General features: G+C 43.6%; 1 protein-coding gene across 1 annotated transcript in view; it reads left to right on the top strand.

Annotated features, from left to right (window-relative positions):
* The window catches only part of skap1 (src kinase associated phosphoprotein 1), a 347,892-nt gene that overhangs the window by 12,927 nt on the left and 318,300 nt on the right, over window positions 1-16,665 (top strand). The window lies entirely within an intron of this gene.

Genomic DNA, 16,665 nt, shown 5'->3' with positions numbered 1-16,665 from the left:
GAGTCCCTTTTTAAGTGTAGGCATCCAATTGACAAGGAATCTTGTTTGTGCTGCACCTCCTCCTTGCCTGCCCTCTGGTGAATTACATAGAAACAGGCCATTCGGCCCAACTGCTCTATGCCGGTATTTATGCTCCACACGAGCCTGCTCCCACCCCGACTTCATCTCACCCTATCAGCATATCCTTCTGTTCCTTTCTCCCTCATGTACTTATCTAGCTTCCCCTTAAAGGCATCGATGCTATTCGCCTCAACTACTTGTGGTTTTCTAACCGCTTTGGGCAAAGAACTTTCTTCTGAATTCTTTATTGGATTTATTAGTGACTATCTTCTATTTACGGCCCCTAATTTTGGATCCCCTCCAAGAGGCAACATCTTTTTTATGTATATCCTATCAAACCACTCCTTTTTATATTTTAAAGACCTGTATTAGGTCACCCCTCAGCCTTTTTTTTTTCTAGAGAATTGATTTTGTATTTATAGTCCCTTTTGCACAGGCCAAGCTGCTGTACAAGAATTATATGATCACTTCTCCATTGGCAAGAGCATAGTGAGCAGCACAGTGCTCTACGATCTGAGTCGCACAGAACAGCTCGCCATTATCCAACTTTTCAACGCCTGTCTCTCGTGCCTAGGTCTAAACCTGCCTCTACCCTGTGGCACACATTACAGTACTTCCAAGTGATGTGCAGGTGACATTATTTGTGTTTAAATACATTTGCTGCTGACAGACACCTGACTGAGTGAAATTCACAGACAATGCTTAACTTGAGGGGTGGGCTGTCAACTCTGACAGCTGAACAAATGAGCAAAAATCTAAGTGTGGGGGAATAAGTGTCAAATTAAGTTCAATGTGGATAAATGTTGAGTGTTGCACTTTGGAAGAAAAAATAGGCAACAAAAATACTCCCAGGAGATTAGCAATGGGTGAGTATCTAGGGATACTACTACAGTTAATGTTTAATATATTCAGTAGCAATCAAGAAAACATAGTAGGTACAGCACAGGAGGAGGCCACTCGGCCCATCGTGCCTGTGCCGGCTCTTTGAAAGAGCTATCCAATTAGTCCCACTCCCCTGCTCTTTCCCCGTAGCCCTGTAACTTTTTTCCCTTCGAGTATTTACCTAGTTCCCTTTTGAAAGTTACTATTGAACCTGCTTCCACCACCCTTTCAGGCAGCGCATTCCAGATCATTACAACTTGCTGCGTTTTTTTAAAAAAATGTTTCCTCATGTTGCCTCTAGCTCTTTTGCTAATCACCCTTTTTAAATCTGTGTCCTCCTGGTTTGAATTATATTGCTAATTGAGTGTAAGTTGGAGGATGTCATCATGAGACTGCACAGTGCTCTGGTCAGACCACATCCTGAGTCAAGATTTGGTTACCTGGACACAGACACCAGTGTATTTGTACAGTAAAGTTCAGTTCTGAAAGTTAGTATCGCTCAACAATTTTTGTATCCAGGCCTATAATTGCAAACAGCTTTTGCTCAGTGGCTACTCTAGAACAACTGGCATTTTATATAACACTTTTAATGTAGTAAAACATCCCAAGGTGCTTCACAGGAGGGTAATCAAACAAAATTTGACACCGAGCTCCATAAGGTGATATTAGGACAGGTGACCAAAAGCTTGGTTAAGGAGCGTCTTAAAGGAGGAGGTAGAGGTTTACGGAGGGAATTCCAGAGCTTGGGGCCGAGACAGCTGAAGACACGGCCACCAATGGTGGACTGATGAATATCAGGGATGTGTGTGCAAGAGGTTCGAATTGGAGGGTTGTCGGGCTGGAGGAGGTTAATGATGAGGAGAGGCCAGGCCATGGAGGAATTGGAAAACCAGGATGTGAATTTTGGCAGCGTACTGCAGTCTTTCAGCAAAGAGTCAGCACCTTCCGGATAGAATGGGGGCACATTGGCTGAAAAACATCTTTCAGGCCACTAACTTGGGTAGGTTCTGATGACATCGCTGAAATAATTTTAATGAGTGCGGGGGGAAAAAAGTCAGTAGGTTATGAATCACCACTCCTTTTCATGATTTATTTAAGTGGCCTCTTGCACATCCCCCACTTCCATCGCCCCACCATTGGGCCCAAGCTCTGGAATTCCCTCTCTACCTCTCCTTTTAAGACACTCTTTAAAACCTACCTCTTTGACCAAGTGTTTGGTCACCTGTCTGCTTCTATGGTTTGGTGATAAATTTTGTCTGATATTGCTCCTGCGAAGCACCTTGACATTTTACTACAGTAAAGGTGCTATATAAATGCAAGTTTTGTATTGATTCTGAGACGTTATCCTTTAAACATTTTAATTTGAGAGCACAAGTTAATTTTCAAGTGCATCACTAAAGAAAAGTCAATTTTTTTTTTCTTGTTAAAAACTGAGAACTGTTGCTAAACATTGTATGACTTCCTTCCGTCCACAACAACCACATACACTCTTATCTGGCACTCAGATCAGGTTCCTGTCATTGCTGCTAGGTGTGTTCTTATTGCTGAGTTAGTCCATTGTCTCTGTTGACCTTGTTTTCATAGCCAGGGCCATGGTTCAGGCCTTTGTGGTTCCCCCGGCAAGGTATGCTTCAATCCATTATTAAAACATTAAAAAATAAGAAGGAAGATTTCCTCTTTGCAGAATATGTAATGAAATCATAAACCCATTCATAGAGGATGTGCTTATAATTTTGTTGTTCATGGAATACAGAAAGTATTTGTGGCTTCTCAGTGTTAGGCAAATAATATTAAAATTAAATAGTCATTGGAAAAGAGTCGATGAATATCCAGAGAACTTTAAAAATTCATTCTTAGGTACATGGGTGTTGCTGGCATTTATTGCCCATCCCTAGTTGCCCTGGCGAAGGTGGTGGTGGGTCTTCTACTTGAACCTTTGCTGTCCATGTGGTGAAGGTGCTCTCGCAAATGGGGCTGGATTAATTGAAGTTGTTGTGCAGGGAACCAAAAAAATACACCATTTGACAGCCAGGGAGGGGAGCTGCTCCCAGGCCACTTGGGTGCTGTGCAGTTGTCTGATATGTGACAACTATTTGTGGTAATGTATCTAGCAATTCCTCCCCCCCCACCCCCACAAAACCCACAGACCCTTCCAGAGAGGCACTTAGGCTGCCATTAATGCCCCCCCCCCCCCATAAATCTAGGTGGGTCATAAGGACAGACCCATGTTATACCACTCTGGTGCACAGAATTGGAAGTGTGCTTATATTCCCTCCATTGCTTTCCTAAAGGTGGTGACTCTTGCTGGGGTACAGGCCGACAGGCCCTCTGGTAACTTGTTCATTCTCCTCGGCTGTTGATGGGCTGCTTGACTATGGGATGTTGTAGCTGTGCCCCAATCCTGGCCTCACCCGACATCCACACATACGCATTCCCGCAGTGGACACAGTGTGCCAATCAGGAAGGGGAATCTTAACTAATTTTCCCCTCCCCCATTCTTAGCGATGTGAAGCTGATGCTAATTGTCACAACTTCACCACAACCCTGGGTGAGATAAACTTAGTGTAAACAAGGGTTTAAACCTTGAACTTCCTTGGTCTGTATGGCTCAGACCAACATTGGATAGTGTATTTACCTGCTGAGTCATTTTTTGCAGACATTGTGCCTTCTGTTTTTACATCATCTGAATCTCTCAAAAGAACTATGTACTTTCTAATTATCTCCAGATATCCACCATCTTTCTATATTTTAAAAATGTCACACTTTTTGTGTAACTTCCCTTTCTATATTTCCATGTCCACATTTATAAGGGGGTTTGCCTGTGTAAACCTGTCACTTTGCAATCTGGTTCCGACAAATCGCTCAATGCTTCCTGAAATTTTTTCCTCAGTAACTGAAATTTGCAGTGTCTAAAATAAGGGTTTAAACAAAAAAAATCTGAAATTAGAATTATATATATCACAACACGACATTTATCCATTGCCCTTTTTTTTTAGTGCCTTCGTTAAAGTTTTTTACTTTAAGGCCTCAGACTCTTCTGAAAGTTTGAGTTTTGGACGTGTATTTTTGTTCGGAGCTGTGACCCAGAGCAGAATTTGGGAATGTGCAGTCTGATAATTTCCCCAAAATGCATCAGTGCGAGCCAGTCAGCTGTACTGATGGAATATCTCTCTCTAGTTTTTAGCAATTTCCACTCCAGTTTTACAATATTTGAAGAAAAGCTAGAGGATAAATTGCACAAACTTTATTTAGGTAAAAATAATATTCTGTGTTTATTTTGAACAGGGTGACTGAGTTTGAAGGCGGGGGAATAAACTACTGATTACGCACCCCTTGTAGCTCTTTATGTTCTATAAAGTTCAGAGTGCAGTTAGCTCAGATGTTTCGTCATTGTAATTTAGTTCATTTATTAACATGAGAAGCTTGCAGCAAAGGGTATGGCAGCATAGTGGTTATGTTACTGGACTAGTAATCCAAAGGCCTAGACTAATAATCCTGAGTCACGAGTTTAAATCCTGCCACGACAGCTGGGGAATTTGAATTCAATTAATTAAATAAAATCTGGAATAAAAAAAAACTAGTATCAGTAATGGTGGTCATGAAACTACTGGATTATTGTAAAAACCCATCTGGTTCACTAATGTCCTTTTAGGGAAGGAAACCTGCCGTCCTTACCCGGTCTGGCCGATATGTGACTCCAGACCCACAGCAATGTGGTTGATTATTAATCACCCTCTGAAACGGCCTAGCAAACCACTCAGTTGTAAAATCTCGCTACAAAAGGTCACAATAAGAATAAAACCAGATGAATCACCCGGCATCAGACCACTAGGCACTGGACACGTCAAAGGCAAACCAAGCCCAGTTGACCCTGCGAAGTCCTCCTCGCTAACATCTGGGGACTTGTGCCAAAATTGGGAGAGCTGTCCCACAGACTAGTCAAGCAACAGCCTGACATAGCCGTTGTCACAGAATCATACCTTTTAGCCAACATCCCAGACTCTTCCATCACCATCAAACAAGCGTACTGAGCTTGAATAAAGGAGACTGTGATGGTATGAGAGCGGAATTGATTAAAGTGGACTGGGAAAACAGATTAAAGGGTAAGACGGTACATGAGCAGTGGTGTTCATTCAAGGAGTTATTTTACAACTTTCAAAAAAAAAATATTCCACTGAGGGAAAAAAGGGTGTAAAAGAAATGACAGCCATCCGTGGCTAAGCAAAGAAATTAAGGATAGTATCCGACTAAAAACAAGGACATATAAGGTAGCCAAACTTAGTGGGAGGATAGAAGATTGGGAAGTCTTCAAAAGACAGCAAAAAGTAACGAAAGGATTGATTTAAAAAAGGGAAGATAGATTATGAAAATAAATTAGCAAAAAATATAAAAACAGATAGCAAGAGTTTCTATAGTTATATAAAAAGAAAAAGGGTGGCGAAGGCAAACGTAGGTCCCTTAGAGGATGAGACCGGGAAATTAATGGTGGGAAACATGGAGATAGCAAAAATGCTGAACAAATATTTTGTTTCAGTCTTTACGGTAGAGGACACTAAGAATATCCCAACACTGGACAAACAGGGGGCTCTAGGGTGGAGGAGCTAAATACGATTAAAATCACTAAGGAATTGCTACTCAGTAAATTAATGGGACTCAAGGCGGATAAATCCCCTGGACCTGATGGCTTGCATCCTAGGGTCTTGAGGGAAATGGCAATAGGGATTGTGGATGCTTTGGTAATAATTTTCCAAAATTCTCTGGACTCGGCAAAGGTCCCGGCAGATTGGAAAACTGCTAATGTAACACCCTTATTTAAAAAGGGTAGTAGGCAGAAGGCTGGAAATTATAGACCAGTTAGCCTAACATCTGTGTTGGGTAAAATTTTGGAGTCTATTATTAAGGAGACAGTCGCAGAACATTCGGATAAACATAATTTAATAGGACAAAGTCAGCATGGCTTTACGAAGGGGAAGTCATGTCTGACAAATTTGCTTGAGTTCTTTGAGGACATAACGTACAGGGTGGATAAAGGGGAACCAGTGGACGTAGTGTATTTAGACTTCAGAAGGCATTCGACAAGGTGCCACATAAAAGATTATTGCTCAAGATAAAGAATCACTGGATTGGGGGTAATATTCTGGCATGGGTGGAGGATTGGTTATCTAACAGGAAGCAGAGAGTTGGGATAAATGCTTTATTCTCGGACGGGCAACCAGTAGCCAGTGGTGTTCCGCAGGGGTCAGTGCTGGGTCCCCAACTCTTTACAATCTATATTAACGATTTGGAGGAGGGGACCGAGTGTAACATATCAAAGTTTGCAGATGATACAAAGATGGGAGGGAAAGTGGAGAGTGAGGAGGACATAAAAAACCTACAAGGGGATATAGACAGGCTGGGTGAGTGGGCGGAGATTTGGCAGATGCAATACAATATTGGAAAATGTGAGGTTATGCACTTTGGCAGGAAAAATCAGAGAGCAAGTTATTATCTTAATGGCGAGAAACTGGAAAGTACTGCAGTACAAAGGGATCTGGGGGTCCTAGTGCAAGAAAATCAAAAAGTTAGTATGCAGGTGCAGAAGGTGATCAAGAAGGCCAACGGAATGTTTGCTTTTATTGCTAGGGGGATAGAATATAAAAACAGGGAGGTATTGCTGCAGTTATATAAGGTATTGGTGAGACCGCACCTGGAATACTGCATACAGTTTTGGTGTCCATATTTAAGAAAAGATATACTTGCTCTCGAGGCAGCACAAAGAAGGTTCACTCGGTTAATCCCGGGGATGAGGGGGCGGACATATGAGGAGAGGTTGAGTAGATTGGGACTCTACTCATTGGAGTTCAGAAGAATGAGAGGCGATCTTATTGAAACATATAAGATTGTGAAGGGGCTTGATCGGGTGGATGCGGTAAGGATGTTCCCAAGGATGGGTGAAACTAGAACTAGGGGGCATAATCTTAGAATAAGGGGCTGCTCTTTCAAAACCGAGATGAGGAGAAACTTCTTCACTCAGAGGGTAGTAGGTCTGTGGAATTTGCTGCCCCAGGAAGCTGTGGAAGCTACATCATTAAATAAATTTGAAACAGAAATAGACAGTTTCCTAGAAGTAAAGGGAATTAGGGGTTACGGGGAGCGGGCAGGAAATTGGACATGAATTTAGATTTGAGGTTAGGATCAGATCAGCCATGATCTTATTGAATGGCGGAGCAGGCTCGAGGGGCCGATTGGCCTACTCCTGATCCAATTTCTTATGTTCTTATCCCTGGGTATTTCCTGCCCCAACGGCAGGACAGACCCACCAGAGGTGGCGGTACAGTCATATACAGTCAGGAGGGAGTGCCCTGGGAGTCTTCAACATTGCCTCTGGACCCCATGAAATCTCATGGCATCAGGTCATACATGGACTAGGAAACCTTCTGCTGACTACCGCCCTCCCCCAGCTGATGAATTAGTCCTCCTCCATGTTGAGCAGCACTTGGAGGAAGCACTGAGGGTAGCAAGGGCACAGAATATGCTCTGGGTGGGGGACTTCAATGTCCATCACCAAGAGTGGCTAGGTAGCATCACTACTGACCGAGCTGGCCGAATCCTGAAGGACATAGCTGCCAGACTGGGCCTGCTGCAGGTGGTGAGCGAACCAACACGAGGGGAAAAACCTACTTGACCTCGTCCTCATCAATCTACCTGTCGCAGATGCACCTGTCCATGACAGTATTGGTAGGAGTGATCACCGCACAGTCCTTGTGGAGATGAAGTCCCGTCTTCACATTGAGGATACCATCCAACGTGTTGTGTGGCACTATCACCGTGCTAAATGGGTTAGATTCAGATCAAATGGGTTAGTAGCAGCAGAATTGTATTCCAGCACAATCTGTCACCTCATGGCCCGGCATATTCCTCACTCTACCATTACCAACAAGCCAGGGGATCAACCCTGGTTTAATGAGGAGTGTAGAAGAGCACACCAGGAGCAGCACCAGGCGTACCTAAAAATGAGGTGCCAACCTGATGAAGCTACAACACAGGGCTACATGCATGCTAAACAGCGGAAATAACGTGCCAAAGACAGAGCTAAGCGATTCCATAACCAACGGATCAGGTCAAAGCTCTGCAGTCCTGCCACATCCAGTTGTGAATGGTGGTGGACAATTAAACAACTAACGGGAGGAGGAGGCTCTGTGACCACCCCATCCTCAATGATGGGGGAGTCCAGCATGTGAGTGCAAAAGACAAGTCTGAAGTGATTGCAACCATCTTCAGCCAGAAGTGCCGAGTGGATGATCCATCTCAGCCTCGTCCCGATATCCCCACCATCACAGAAGCCAGTCTTCAGCCAATTCAATTCACTCCACGTGATATCAAGAAACGGCTGAGTGCACTGGATACAGCAAAGGCTATGGGCCCCAACAACATCCCGGCTGTAGTGTTGAAGATGTGGAAAATTGCCCAGATATGTCTTGTCCACAAAAAGCAGGACAAATCCAATCCGGCCAATTGCCGCCCCATCTACTCTCAATCATCAGCAAAGTGATGGAAGGTGTCATCGACAGTGCTATCAAGCGGCACTTACTCACCAATAATCTGCTCACCAATGCTCAGTTTGGGTTCCGCCAGGACCACTCGGCTCCAGACCTCATTACAGCCTTGGTCCAAACATGGACAAAAGAGCTGAATTCCAGAAGTGTGACAAGAGTGACTGCCCTTGACATCAAGGCAGCATTTGACCGAGTGTGGCACCGAGGAGCCCTAGTAAAATTGAAGTCAATGGGAATCAGGGAAAACTCTCCAGTGGCTGAAGTCATACCTAGCACAAAGGAAGTTGGTCGTGGTTGTTGGAGGCCAATCATCTCAGTCCCAGGGCATTGCTGCAGGAGTTCCTCAGGGCAGTGTTCTAGGCCCAACCATCTTCAGCTGCTTCATCAATAACCTTCCCTCCATCATAAGGTCAGAAATGGAGATGTTTGCTGAAGATTGCAGTGTTCAGTTCCATTCACAACCCCTCAGATAATGAGGCAGTCCGTGCCCGCATGCAGCAAGACCTGGACAACATCCAGGCTTGGGCTGGTAAGTGGCAAGTAACATTCATGACAGACAAGTGCCAGGCAATGACCATCTCCAACAAGAGAGAGTCTAACCACCTCCCCTTGACAGTCAATGGCATTACCATCACTAAATCCCCCACCATCAATAACCTGGGGGTCACCATTGACCAGAAACTTAACTGGACCAGCCGCATAAATACTGTGGCTACAAGAGCAGGTCAGAGGCTGGGGATTCTGCGGCGAGTGATTCACCTCCTGACTCCCCAAAGCCTTTCCACCATCAAAAGACACAAGTCAGGAGTGTGATGGAATACTCTCCACTTGCCTGGATGAGTGCAGCTCCAACAACATTCAAGAAGCTCGACACCATCCAGGACAAAGCAGCCCGCTTGATTGGTACCCCATCCACCATCCTAAACATTCACTCCTTTCACCACCGGTGCACCATGGCTGCAGTATGTACCATCTACAGGATGCACTGCAGCACCTCCCAAACCTGCGACCTCTACCACCTAGAAGGAAAAGGGCAGCAGGCAGATGAGAACAACTCCACCTGCACGTTCCTCTCCAAGTCACACACCATCCCGACTTGGAAATATATCGTCGCTGGGTCAAAATGCTGGAACTCCATACCTAACAGCACTGTGTGAGAACCTTCATCACACGGACTGCAGCGGTTCAAGAAGGCGGCCCACCTTTTCATGGGCAATTAGGGATGGGTAATAAATACTGGCCTTGCCCGGGATGCCCACTCCCATGAATGAATTCATAAATATTGTGACATAACCTTTTTTTTAACGACTTGGATGAAGGCATAGAAAGTCTCATGTCTAAGTTTGCCAATGACACAAAGCTTGGTGGCATTGTAAGCAGTATAGATGAAAACATAAAATTACAAAGCAATATTGATAGATTAGGTGAATGGGCAAAACTGTGGCAAATGGAATTCAGTGTAGACAAATGTGAGGTCATCCACTTTGGATCAAAAAAGGATAGAACAGGGTACTTTCTAAATGGTAAAAAGTTAATAACAGTGGATGTCCAAAGGGACTTAGGGGTACAGGTACATAGATCATTGAAGTGTCATGAACAGGTGCAGAAAATAATGAATAAGGCTAATGGAATGCTGGCCTTTATATCTAGAGGACTAGAGTATGAGGGGGCAGAAGTTTTGCTGCAGCTGTACAAAACCATGGTCAGACTGCACCTGGAGTACTGTGAGCAGTTCTGGGCACCGCACCTTCGGAAGGACATATTGGCCTTGGAGGGAGTGCAGCGTAGGTTTACTGGAATGATACCCAGACTTCAAGGGCTAAGTTACAAGGAGAGATTACACAAATTGGGGTTGTATTCTCTCGAGTTTGGAAGGTTAAGGGGTGATCTGATCGAAGTTTATAAGATATTAAGGGGAACAGATAGGGTGGACAGAGAGAAACTATTTCCGCTGGTTGGGGATTCTAGGAGTAGGGGGCACAGTCTAAAAATTATAGCCAGACCTTTCAGGAGTGAGATTAGAAAACACTTCTACACACAAAGGGTGGTTGAAGTTTGGAACTCTCTTCCGCAAATGGCAATTGATACTAGCTCAATTGCTAAATTTAAATCTGAGATGGAAAGCTTTTTGGCAATCAAAGGTATTAAGGGATATGGGCCAAAGGCAGGTATATGGAGTTAGATCACAGATCAGCCATGATCTTATCAAATGGCGGAGCAGGCACGAGGGGCTGAATGGCCTACTCCTGTTCCTATGTTCCGAGAGAGAGAGAGATTTTCACAGAATAATGGACACAGTTGCAAAATTCCTTTGCCAAAGCACCAATAAAAATCCCAGAATACATTTTAATAAAATGGAATTAGACTTGTTTAGCCACTGCAAATCAGAGGCTCTGATATTTTCCCCTACATGGGGTAAAACCCCCCCTATTGTTATAAAACAGCTTCTGACTCAACAGGAGATTAGAGATTAGCTAGTCATAGATAAAACTCTTATGTCTATCACACTTCCTGCCGGATTTTTTTCACACTATTTATTCCCATTTCCACATTTCTCATGGAAACTGGTTGTGGAAACTTGACATTGTGCCTCGCCCCTCCCCCCATGGAGGTGCTGCAGCACTGCCAATGGTGGGAGGGTGTAATTACAGCATAGCCAGTTTGTCGAGGCTGTTTCTTTCATAAATGTGGGCAGAATGTACTATTTTCAAAATGGGGGATTGAATTACATCTGAATGATCTGGACCAATTATTCCCCCATCCTATAACCCTACTTACCTGAAAACTACACATGGTCTGCACTCAGTGTGCAATGCCAAGGGAGATCAGCTGGTTCTGTGTATAAATATTACATGGAATTTGCAACACAGACACAGGCCATTCAGCCCAACAGGCCTATGTCGGTGTTTATGCTCCAAGAGCCTCCTCCCACCCTGCTTCATCTAACCCTATCAGCGTATCCTTCTATTCCTTTCTCCCTCGTGCTCATCTAGCTTCTCCTTGAATGCATCTATGCTGTTCGCCTCAACTACTCCATGTGGTAGCGAGTTCCACATTCTAACCACTCTCTAAAGAAGATTCTCCTGAATTTTCTGGCTGTGGAATTTCCTCGTGATCAATTGTTGACCATTTCTGCCTGACTGGCAGTAATGGCTTGTTAATTCTCTAGTGTGAATATAATCGTGCAAATCACCTACGAGTGAACTGGCAATTGGCATCTGTGCTGAACAGACGTGAGCGGAATTAAGAATGCCCCATAAAATCAACTGTTTACATCATTTTGAAAAAAGAAAATACCAGCTACCCCAAAGTAATTTTGAGGCAGTAATTCAATCTTGGAATTCTGATGACTGTTATAAACTGCTTGTGTTTCACACTCCATAATTTATAATGTTACCTAAGCCCAGTGATTGTGTTACTGCCTGGTAATCGCTCCCAGGCACTTAACTATTTTTTGATTTTGTGTTGGTGCTGACCCAATCCCTGGAAGCCCATCGGTATCGGATTCCCTGGTGGTCTTGGCGGGTGCTCCTTCCTGCTGGTTACATGTGCCCAAATCCTCTGGTCCATTGGATCTGATGCATCGCAAGTGCTGTGCAGTTTTAAGCAAGTTGTAGCCACGCGAGCATTGTCTTTTTTTTTTAATGTTGTTCAGGTTTAATAAGAGGGCTCAAAGTGTTCTTGATTGCTCAATCTTAGTTAAACGTCGCATATGGCAGGATGATCGCAGGTTCAATCTCAAGTGGGTGCTGATTGGACGTATTTCTGATTGGGCCTATGGTAGCCTTGTGGTCATGAGTTCAAATCCTGCCATGGCAAATTTTAACATTGAGCTCTGGTAATTTGTGGGCTAGCACTTGGAAAAATTACCATTAAAACCCAACTGGTTCACTAATGACCTGGTTCCACCCCTATCCAGTCTGGACTACATCAGAGACTGTAGTTTGATTCTTATGCCCTCCAGGCAACTCGGCATCAGCAATAAACACTGCCTTGCTAGTGTTGTCCACATCCAACAACACAGCACCTTTTAACATAGAGAAACGAACCAAGGCGCTTCACAGAAGCATAATCGGAGAGAAAAATCAAGACCAAGCCAAAGAAGGAAACATTGGGAGGGGTGGCTAAATGCTTGATCAAAGAAGTGGATTTTAAGGGGGGGGTCTTAAAGGCATAGAGGGAGGTGGTGAGGCAGGGAAGTTTAGGGAGGGCATTCCTGAGCTTGGGACTGAGACAGCTGAAGGCACCACTGAGCCACGTTCTGATACCTGATGAGCCACGGTTAACACCTGAGAGTGCATTCTCCCTGTCTGGCTCCCTGTTTGACTCTTAAGGGTATATCAGAATGCATTGTAACATATCTTGAACTGCATCACTGCTTCTGTATTACCACATCTGCTACAGGATTAATGTAAACATATTTAATCTAGTGTTTATTTGTAGACAACAGCATATAGACTTTGATGCTGTGTCAGTGATAACCTTTCTGATAACAGGCTGCAGTTATTTCACTTCAGCATTGCCTAACACATCAGTGTCATGTGCAAAAACATTTGCAGACCATCATTTAATTCAGAATTTGGTTTGATTTAGTTCACTCTGGAGTGCTGCCATACTTGTATCGTGCCCTCACTGGGGATAGGAGCCAGCTCTGTGGTTGGAGATGTTTTACAGATGGATGTGGCGGATGCCAACAGCACTGTGTGAAACTGCCATTGAATTTATCGAGTTAGAGAGAGAGAGAGAGAGAGAGAGAGAGAGAGAGACCCAAACAAGCCAAGAAGAAACTGGGCATTGATGCTGAAATGTCAGTTATTTGATATTTATTAACCCTAGTGAATGGATGATGTAGATATAGACAGAGGAGGCGAGGTTGGTGTGGTGATTTATGTACTGTAAGCACACAGTGAGTCATTCAGCTTCTAGAGAAAGCTGTGGCAGATTTATAAAAATGAAAACAGACTGCCATATTTGCATATTAACTGTTGAATGACCTCCCTCATCTTCAATAATAGTGCAGAGAAGTTCATCGCTGTTGGTTGTACGGGAAAGAATAGGCTCAATTGTGCTACGGCACCGTAAAACATTTTGATGGTTCATAGCAGACGTACTGCAGTGTTTTTTTTAAAGATGGTTTTCACACCAACACTGTGGGATGTTTTTATGACTGATGTGGCTTGCAATATATTTTTCGTTTCATAAAAGAAAGATATAATTTATTAATTTAGGAGTCATTGGAAAGGGTTCAGAGAAAGACCCCAGAGGTGGTGATGGGTCTCAAACCAAACAAATTAGTTAATACCGAGGAGGACTGCAACAAAATACAGAAAGACAATAAACTTGTAGAATGGGTGTGTAATTGGCAAATAAATTTCAATATAGATAAGTGCGTGGTATTACATTTTGGTAGGAAGAATAAGGGGGCCACATACTGCTTGGATCTTAATAGTCTAAATAGGGTAGAGGAGAAGAGGTACCTGGGGGTACAGATACATAAATCACTAAAAGTAGTGCTGCAGATTAATAAGGCCATTTTTTTTAAAAAAAAGCAAACCAAGCACTGGGGTTCATTTCTAGAGGGATAGAATTGAAAAGCAGAGAAGTTATGTTAAACTTGTATAGAATCTCAGTTAGACCACACTTGGAGTACTATGAACAGTTCTGGTCTCCATAATTATAAAAAGGACATAGGGGCACTGGAGAAGGTGCAAAAAAGGTTTAGTTGGATGACACCAGAACTAAGAGGTATCAGGAACGATTGAACAGGCTGGGGCTTTTTTCTCTAGCAAAGAGAAGATTGAGGGATGACCTGATAGAAGCCTTCGAGATTATGAAAGGGTTTGGTAGGGTAGACGTTGAGAAGATGTTTCTACTTGTGGGGGAAACTAGAACTAGGGCCATTAATATAAGGTAGTCACTAATCAATCCAATATAGAATTCAGGAGAAACTTCTTGAGTGGTTAGAATGTGGAACTCGCTACCACAAGGAGTAGTTGAGGCGAATAGTGTAGATACATTTAAGGGGAAGCTAGATAAGCACATAAGGGAGAAAGGAATAGAATGATATAGAATCATAGAAGTTGCAACATGGAAACAGGCCCTTCGGCCCAACATGTCCATGTCGCCCAGTTTATACCACTAAGCTAGTCCCAATTTCCTGCACTTGGCCCATATCCCTCAATACCCATCTTACCCATGTAACTGTCCAAATGCTTTTTAAAAGACAAAATTGTACCCGCCTCTACTGCTGCCTCTGGCAGCTCGTTCCAGACACTCACCACCCTTTGAGTGAAAAAATTGCCCCTCTGGACCCTTTTGTATCTCTCCCCTCTCACCTTAAATCTATGTCCCCTCGTTATAGACTCCCCTACCTTTGGGAAAAGATTTTGACTATCTACCTTATCTATGCCCCTCATTATTTTATAGACTTCTATAAGATCACCCCTTAACCTCCTACTCTCCAGGGAAAAAAGTCCCAGTCTGTCTAATCTCTCCCTATAAGTCAAACCATCAAGTCCCGGTAGCATCCTAGTAAATCATTTCTGCACTCTTTCTAGTTTAAGAATATCCTTTCTATAATAGGGTGACCAGAACTGTACACAGTATTCCAAGTGTGGCCTCACCAATGCCCTGTACAACTTCAACAAGACATCCCAACTCCTGCATTCAATGTTCTGACCAATGAAACCAAGCATGCCGAATGCCTTCTTCACCACCCTATCCACCTGTGACTCCACTTTCAAGGAGCTATGAACCTGTACTCCTAGATCTCTTTGTTCTATAACTCTCCCCAACGCCCTACCATTAATGGAGTAGGTCCTGGCCCGATTCGATCTACCAAAATGCATCACCTCACATTTATCTAAATTAAACTCCATCTGCCATTCATCGGCCCACTGGCCCAATTTATCAAGATCCCATTGCAATCCTAGATAACCTTCTTCACTGTCCACAATGCCACCAATCTTGGTGTCATCTGCAAACTTACTAACCATGCCTCCTAAATTCTCATCCAAATCATTAATATAAATAACAAATAACAGCGGACCCAGCACCGATCCCTGAGGCACACCGCTGGACACAGGCATCCAGTTTGAAAAACAACCCTCTACAACCACCCTCTGTCTTCTGTCGTCAAGCCAATTTTGTATCCAATTGGCTACCTCACCTTGGATCCCGTGAGATTTAACCTTATGTAACATGTGTAATATATGCTGATCGGGTTAGATGAAGTAGGGAGGGAGGAGGCTCGTGTGGAGCATAAACACCGGCATTGGGCCAAATAGCCTGTTTCTGTGCTGTACATTCTATGTAAAACCAAAGAGGCTATCTATGCGAGCTAAACCTGCTCTGATTGGGGGAAAAATAGATTTAAGGGGCAGGGAAAATTGTGAAGCTCTTTGTGCCGAACCAAGGAATCTAAGATTTAAAAACCCAATCTATCAGCCCATTTAGCTGGACAACTTAGTGCATTCTTTTCATGTGTATCTTTTGGGCTTGAGGTAAAGGACGTTTGTGCTGGGGAAATGGAATACTTTGCCATTCTCAGGATGTGGTCGTCACCGGTTAGGCCGCATTTATTGCTCATCCCTTGTTGCCTTGAACCAATGCAGCCCATGTGATGGTGTACTACAGTGCTCTTAGGGAGGATTTTTAAAAAATTCTTTGTAGTGGTTTGATGCAACCAAGTTGCTTGCTAGGCCACTTCAGAAGGCAATTAAGTATTGGACTGGAGTCACACAAGTTCAGCAGGTTTCCTTCCCAAAGGGCATTGGGTTTTTATGACGAGCTTCACTTTTACTGCGACTAGCTTTTTATTTCCAGATTTTTTTTAAAAACAGAATTCAAATTTTCAAACTGCTGTGTAGCAACCCAATCTCTCTGCTTTCTGTTCAATGGGATTTGAGCTCCCGTTCTCTGAATTACTACAGTTCAGTAACCTAACCATTACATTGAGGATCTGCACAGACACACATACCAAATCCAACATCTTCGCTTTCTGTTCAATGGGAGTCTGTCCATGTATTTTTTTTCTGAATGCTTCACCCAAGTACACACCCGCAGGGCTGGATGGGCGTCATTATATCATTGCAGAGCATGGCAACCATTGCTTTGGGAGTAGGTACTATAGTGTGTACCATCTACAGGATGTACTGCAGCAACTCGCCAAGGCTTCTTTGACAGCACC

Source organism: Heptranchias perlo, chromosome 30 (genome assembly GCF_035084215.1).
Source record: "Heptranchias perlo isolate sHepPer1 chromosome 30, sHepPer1.hap1, whole genome shotgun sequence".
Taxonomy (NCBI): Eukaryota; Metazoa; Chordata; class Chondrichthyes; order Hexanchiformes; family Hexanchidae; genus Heptranchias; species Heptranchias perlo.
This window is presented reverse-complemented; position numbering and strand designations above follow the sequence as displayed.